Source organism: Rhagoletis pomonella, unplaced genomic scaffold (genome assembly GCF_013731165.1).
Source record: "Rhagoletis pomonella isolate Grant_MI unplaced genomic scaffold, Rhpom_1.0 Rhpom_scaffold_00016, whole genome shotgun sequence".
Classification (NCBI taxonomy): domain Eukaryota; kingdom Metazoa; phylum Arthropoda; class Insecta; order Diptera; family Tephritidae; genus Rhagoletis; species Rhagoletis pomonella.
The window spans coordinates 1,444,987-1,452,724 of record NW_023458570.1 but is presented as its reverse complement, the minus strand read 5'-3'; positions in this window follow the sequence as shown (position 1 = coordinate 1,452,724).

Sequence of the window (7,738 nt, the reverse complement as noted above, 5' to 3'; positions counted from 1 at the left end):
ACGGAATTCCACAAAGCTGTTAGCCAAGGCATCTTTTTTAAAAAGTGCTCAGCAATTATTAATGTTTATGTATATCAAAAGAAAGGTAATTCAATTGTTTTTCTTTTGGTAATAAAATATTTTGAATTTATAAAATGTTTTTGTAAAAATTTTCAAATTTTAAGTATGCCTTATGCGAGTGTAAAATACATGTGCGGAATTCCGAAAAGCGTTTAGCCAGGGCTAAGTTTTTAGTAATTATCAATGTAACTTTTTCTTCTGTTATAAATTACTTTGAATAAATTCGTTTTTTTTTTGTAAAAATTTTAAATTTTTGTGTACTGCCTTATTGGACTGCAAAACACATGGAGCCTTATGAATAAAAACTAAACAATTGCTTTTTCCTAATATTTCAGAGCTTTTACTTAATTTATTTGAATAAAACGAGTAAAAGGTGAAGAAAAAAAAACAAAACAAACTAACTATTAATGTTAATTCTTATTAAAAAGGGAAAGAATTTACTTTTCTTTCTGTGATAATTCTTTTAAATAATTAACTTTTGTTATAAAACCTCCAATCGTACCCGTAGGGGATGAGTCGAGACTAATTGATCTCCAATAATACCCGTTTGAGATTAGTTGCGACTAATTAATGCCCAATTGTACCCGATTGAGACTCATCCCGGAATACTCTCTTTAGAGATTAGTCGCACAATTTTTTGCAGGGATATTTCCCTAGCCTTTTAAAAGTGAAAACTGACGATTTAATGCGTTTTCGACCGTGTAATTGCTCGTACAAAGGAACTATACCCATATAAGTTTTCTCTTAATAACCTTAAAATGGTTGGTTAATATTGTTAACCATTTTCCGCCATCGCAATTTGATTACGAGGATCAAATTGCGTCGAATGGTACCCCTCCCGACAATTTTGTACGTCATTGTACGATATATTCCAGTTTTAACATATTTTTTTTTTGTTATTTAATTTTAATTATTTTTTTTTTTTAAAAATATAGTTCATTCTTTAACACAATCCTTGTAAATCAAAGTTTCAAACTTTGTGTAATATTTAAAAAAATACCCAACAAAAATGTATAGTTTTTAATTAGATTTCTTAGAAAGATTTTGATCTAGTAGAAGAAGTACAAGTTCCAAATGGCTAAAAGTTACCCATATTTTTTGTCGGGGATGCTACGGTTTTCTTCCATATAAAAATAAATTGTGTTTATTCGTTATATGGTAGTAAATGGGACAAAAAATGTAAAAAAAACTAACAGTAGTTTTTACCAAATGGCCTGCACTTTGTTCTACTGGAATACAATGGGCTACAAAACTGCATAACAAAATCTTTCTAAGAAATTTAATTAAAAGCTCGACATATTTACGAAATTTTGTTTAGTTTTGAGTCAGAATTTCTGAAACGGGCCACTTCAATTATCTAATATTTTATTTCCAATCAGCAGTGGTATTTTTTCATAGCTATTGACAATGCAAACGAATGTATAACTTTGATTTTTCTTATATGAGACACTCTTTTTCATATCCGACACCAAATTTGGTGTCACACTACCGATTGGCTTCAAATTCTTTTTGTCGGTTCTAAATATACATGAAATAAGCTAACACGTCTTCGAGGATTTTTTTTTCTTCGGAGATATGGTCTGTGAAAGTTTGCATTTTTTCGTGATTCTGACTAATCATATACTTCTTCAAATCATTGTATCTCGGGTTCTGCTCAACGTAGAGGCTTCATCTTAATAATAATAATTTTTGAATAATGCAAAGCAAATTTCATCCATTAAACAGATGGCTGAAGGTCGTGCCTTTGTCGGATCTCCTACTATTATGAAAATATGAAAAAAAACAAGTAATTTTTAAGCAAAAAACAAAACCGTCTTCAATTCTCATATACAAATTTAAGATAACCGTAAATATCTTCATGATCCAATTATCGGATTTAAACCAAATTAGTATGGGAACACCTGTGATGTAACACCTTTCTTTATATCGGTTAACGTGGTCCAAAGTTATGCGGTAACATATATAAAAAAAAAATATTCCGACGAATTCATAATCTTCTCCTTTTTGTGAAGTCTGTTAAAATTATAGTTTTTCAATTCATTTACTAAAAATATCTCTACAATATTCAGAAAACAAAGGAACTTATTAGGATGAAAATCTATATTAAAATCGTATATTACGGACAATTTTCTGCGCCAGTACGTTTGTACGTCACTCTATGTGGAGTATTTTATTTTATCTTTAAATACAATAAACGAGTTCCTTTGTTTTCTGAAGATTATAGATATTTTTTCAATTAATGAATTGAGAAACTATAATTTTAATCGACTTCATAAAAAGGAGGTTATGAATTCGTCGGAATATTTTTCTTTCATATGTTACCGCATAACTTTAGACCACGTTAACCGATTTCTATAATTATTTTTTAAAGGAAAGCTGTTACCTCAAAGGTGTTCCCATACTAATTTGGTTTCAATCCGATCATTGGATCAAGAAGATATTAACGATTAGTCGGTTTTGTTTTTTGCTTAAAAATTACTTGTTTACTTTTATCTCTGTCCAGGGGCGCACCCAGGAATATACTTTGGGAGGGGTTTATACTTCTGAAATTTGCTTCAGATAATATGCTCTTTAAAATACATTTGTGCAAGCTTTATGTACAGTATGTAATAAAAAATAAACCTTTTAAAGTTTAATAAATTGCACTTTATTACATGAAATTAACAAGGAACTGAAACATTTTAAACCGACTCCAAAAAAGAGAGATAACCTCCCACCTTCGTCACAATATTTTTTCTTTTTTTATGTATGCTACCGCATAACTTTGGACCACGTGAACCGATTTCAATTTATTTTTTTTCGGAAAGATGGTACCTCATGGGTCGTCCCGTAATTTCGTTTAGATCCGATCATTGGATCATGAAAAAATTAACGGTATTCCTAAATTTATATATGAGAATTGAAGTTGGTTGTGTTTTTTGCTTAAAAATTACTTGTTTAATAAAAAGTTCTATAAACACAGGATGCGCTCAACTTTCAAATGTAATAAAAAAAATTAAAAAAAGAGTTTTAATGATCATTTTCCTCGATTTCTGGTCGCTAAGCTAAATTTTCGTCGCAATAATTCTCTCAATGAAAAGCAGTGGGCCTAAAAGTATACTGAAGCGAAAAATAATAGCTGTAATGTGTAACTAATCGGCTAAGGGCCGGTTACTCAATGTCTGGTTATCACTAATCGGCGGTTAAACATCGTTATCGACGTTATCGAAACCGTGCTATATGCATGGAGTCGTAGACGTCGATAACGATGTTTAACCGCAGATTAGTGTTAACCAGACATTGAGTAACCGGCCCTAAGTCTGGCATGTAACTAAATGTTGCGTGTTGTTAGGCGTTCCTGCTATTCTTTTGGAGATTTTTGGCGATCAAAATCAGCTGTAGCAAATGCTGGGAATCTTGCTGCTGGTTTTCGATGGAGATGGTGCTTTTTAAACTTTTAATAGCTCTCAAGAAAATCGAAAAACTCATATATGTACATAAAATTACGCACAAGAAATTTCTTAAATCCTTTACCAAAATTTCTTAAATCAGTTTGCATTTCTCAAGTAAAATGCTCGTATATTTTTATATTTATGTTTGAACCCCAAAACCCACCCCTTGTGTGCGCTAATGACTCTGTCACATGAAAACAAATAAACCGACGAGGGCACGCTGGTTTCAGACGCACTTGACCAAAATAAGTCCGAACGCGCTCTTTGCATTGCACTAAAAATAACGGTTTTCCACATTGCGATCCATTTTTTTTCTCAACAGAATATTTTGGAGAGTAAAATTTTGCATATGTGGTTTTTTTCTGTGTGAAAAAGTGGTGGAGAAAACTATTATTTTTTTATTTTTACCAACAATTTTATAAAAATTTACCCTTAAGAATTATTTTTAAATAAATAAAACCTATGTTGTTGATGAGTTTTTAATAGCAATGAAATTTACGGTTGAATTGTCAAAATCGGTCAATTAGATCGTCTGTAATTGAATTTTGAAATAAAAAGGACAAAAAAAACACTTGTCGATGTATAAGAAAATATTTCTTTTTTTGTAAAATCAAAGTTAGACATTTGTCAGCATTGTCAATAGCTATTAAAAAATACCACTGCTGATTGGAAATAAAATATCACATAATTGAAGTGGCCCGTTTCAGATATTCTGACTCTATTACAAAAAGTTTGAGACATGGATAACAAAATAAATTAATTGTTAAAATTGTCAATATGTATATCATGAATATTTTGTACATTAGTCCTCAAGCGCCGAACGCCGCCGCCGCGCCGATGCACAGTGGTTCCTTTTTGGGTTCTGCGTTGCTGAATTCTGTAACTTTCTTATTTATCATCAGATTGTGTGGAAATTTGGAGGGAACATTACTGAGTATATATAATAGTTATTTGCCAAAAATTAAGTCGATACTTTAATTATTTTTGAAGTTATTAAAGTTTAAAAATGATTTTTTTTATTTTTACTTCCAAGTAATACTTCTTTTATTTTTTATATGGGTATTTCCAAGAGGGCGGACAGTCGAAATTTTTTGGTTTTTTTAAGATATCTCAAAAAGTAAAAACATTTATAGATCATGTTTATATCCAACTTGGTAGGTTTGGTGAAGTACTACAATACTGCGTTTTAAAAAAAATAGTTTTAGCCGCTATATTGATAAAAGGATTAAACAAACATGCGTTCGGACACACATTTTTTTTTAAACGTAGTATTGTAGTACTTCACCAAACCTACAAAGTTGGATATAAACATGATCTGTTTTTAGTTTTTGAGATATCTTAAAAAAAACAAAAAATTTCGACTGTCCGCCCTCCTGGAAATACCCATATAAAAAATAAAAATTACCTATAACAGATTTATAAATTTATTAGCATTATAATTCAACAAATTTTGTTTATTTATCATTTTTTACTTCAACATTTTAATCTTCCCAGTCGCCTTCAACACTATGCAAATATTCCGAATTTTCTAAGAGCTTTATAGCATCATCATCCAGCGTTTTGACATATTTTCTATACTTATTCCTTAAGGATGATATATATGGATCTGAAGAGTACAGTAGGTAATTAAAAACATCTTCATTGGTAGAATATCTCGAGCATTTTCTAGAGTGAAATCGTCGTGTTTCCTTGTAGCATTTATTTCTTGATTCCTGTGCATCCTCTGAAAGAACCCCAACGGGAATCATCCCAAAATGTTTTATAATCTCCTTTCCATGAATAAGAAGTTTATGTATAGAAGAGGGCATATAATACCATTTATATTTACTAACAAACAGCTTTGCTGTGTCCAACGCATATTCTCCATACTTATCAGCATCAACTTTTTGTGAACATGATATTGTTTGTAAAATGATATGAAACCTTTGAAATGAAATACTTATAAAAATGTATTATAAAAATTGCAAATATAGCTTACCTTTTTATAAGGTCGGCATCTACGCCTGTTATTATAGCTGATTTTTCACAGTTAGCAAAGAACCTTCTTGCCGTGTTGCCATCATTCGATGTTTCACTACCAGGTCGTGGTTTGTCTATTATCAAACCTAACTCTTGTCGAAACCGCTTTTGGACGTCTTTCTTCTTTTCACCCTTCATTTTCTTATGTTCGTCATTTATTGCCGACCACCTTTTAAACTCCATATTATAAGATATATGCAAAATAGTTTCCATTGATCGAATCCATGCATGGAGTGTTGGCAGCCCGTACTGATATGCGCTTTCATCATTTGATCTTTCAAGTACTTTAGCTAGGTCATTCATACCTTTCGGGGAAATTCCACATATAGTGCATTTTGCTGCTGATGAAGTATTAGTGAGCACTTGGGATACTTTTCCATCAATCATGGTTTGATAGAACGCTTGCATTACTTTACTTTCTTTCCCATCTTTACATATTACTGTGGGTAATAATAATGATATACTATCATTCATTATTTCTGAAACTTCGCGTATTTTTTCCGGAGTTTCTTTGCACTGCTCAATTGATATGGGACGACAAAATCTTACTGAGGAGGGGCTTGGGTTTTCCCATACCATATGATTTGTTTTCATACCAACAATTCTCAGAGGAACAAAGGAGATGATAAACAAATGAGCTTCTGAAATAATTCCTGATTCTTCAAATAATATCTGTTTATATTCGCTTTGGCCTGAAGATCCGTCACATCCCCATTTACTGTGTAGAACTAAATCCGTATAGTTGTCAATAAGCACATTTTCAATATTAAATATTCTTTTTACAGTGAGATCTAAAAGCTCCTGAAGTGATGTTATTTTTGCACTATAGTTAGTTATTTAAATTGCATTAGGGGAAGGGTAACATTTTTTTTTGGCTTCCAATATTTTTTTGTATGTTGGTAATATTAAACAGTGTCTTTCTTAATATATTTCTCAATAATATGTATTGAGATTTCGTAAAATCCATTTCAATATAAACACTCAAAGCTTCATCATTGTCGAAAGGAATGGAAAATTCTTCCTCATTGAGCATTTTAAGAATTTGTAATTTTTTTCTCTGCTGGTCGATCCTAATAGCTCTATTATTTCTGCTTCTTCTGATTCATGAATAGATCGTAATCCTTGGATATATGCACTGCGCAAGTGATCAAGACCTGTTTCTTTAATCAAAGCCGTGTTTTTCTTTTTCTTCGTCAGATTTGAAGCTTCTTCGAAAGATGTAGATGGTCGCCCTCTTTTCACTGAAGACGAAGAACATGCCTGAGAATCTGGGATTTCTACGCAAAATTCCTCATTCATCCTATCCAATCTTTTTAGGAAAAACGTTTTATTTCGATTGCACTTATTCCAACGTGTATTGAAATGCGGAATCAAGGTTCTGGTTACATGATTCATTACATGATTGATTGACTTTTCGCATATATTAAATTTACCCTCTATGTAAATTCTTATTGCAGAATCACTTTTATTGTTATTTATGTAAGACAAAATTAAATCTTTTTTTTACACTTAAATTCTTCCATTATTAATAACTCTTGTTACACCAATATTTCAAATTATACAACTTACAAGAAACGTTTCATACAGATAAAATGTGACTATGAAGAATTTAGTTGCAGTTGTGTTATTTTTTGCAATAAATATAACATTGTTCTAAAAATAAACATTGAAGTCATCGGCTTCAGAGCGCGTAATAGGAAAGTAAATCTCCGAAAAATAGAATAATGCGAAGCTGCCATTACGAAACAACAACAACCACATTGGCGGTGTAATCTTCTCTGACATACTCTCATATTAACTAACAACAAAAACTGATCAAAATAACTCGCTTTAAGTGCATTCGCACCTACAACATAAGGAACAATTGATCAATAACCACATAGCACAAATATAAAGCATATAGTTTATTACATGTATGATGGCTTAGCAAATAAGACTCTGGTGATTCAAAAAGCAGTTGCGGGTTCGAATCCCACCAAAGGCATTTTTTTTTTAAATATTATTTACACAATAATTCTTTATGATAATATTTGACATTTTAACAAAAATATAAAAAACTAATTTTGTTTAATTTTATTGGAAAAACTCAAAAAAATGCATATTCCAAAATATAGTGGTTAAAGTATTTTTTAAATATTTTGCAGGCTAGCAGGTATTAGCAGCTACAATTTTTAGGACGAATAAGTGAAACATATAGCAATACACCTGTGCTAATATCTAAGTGGCGG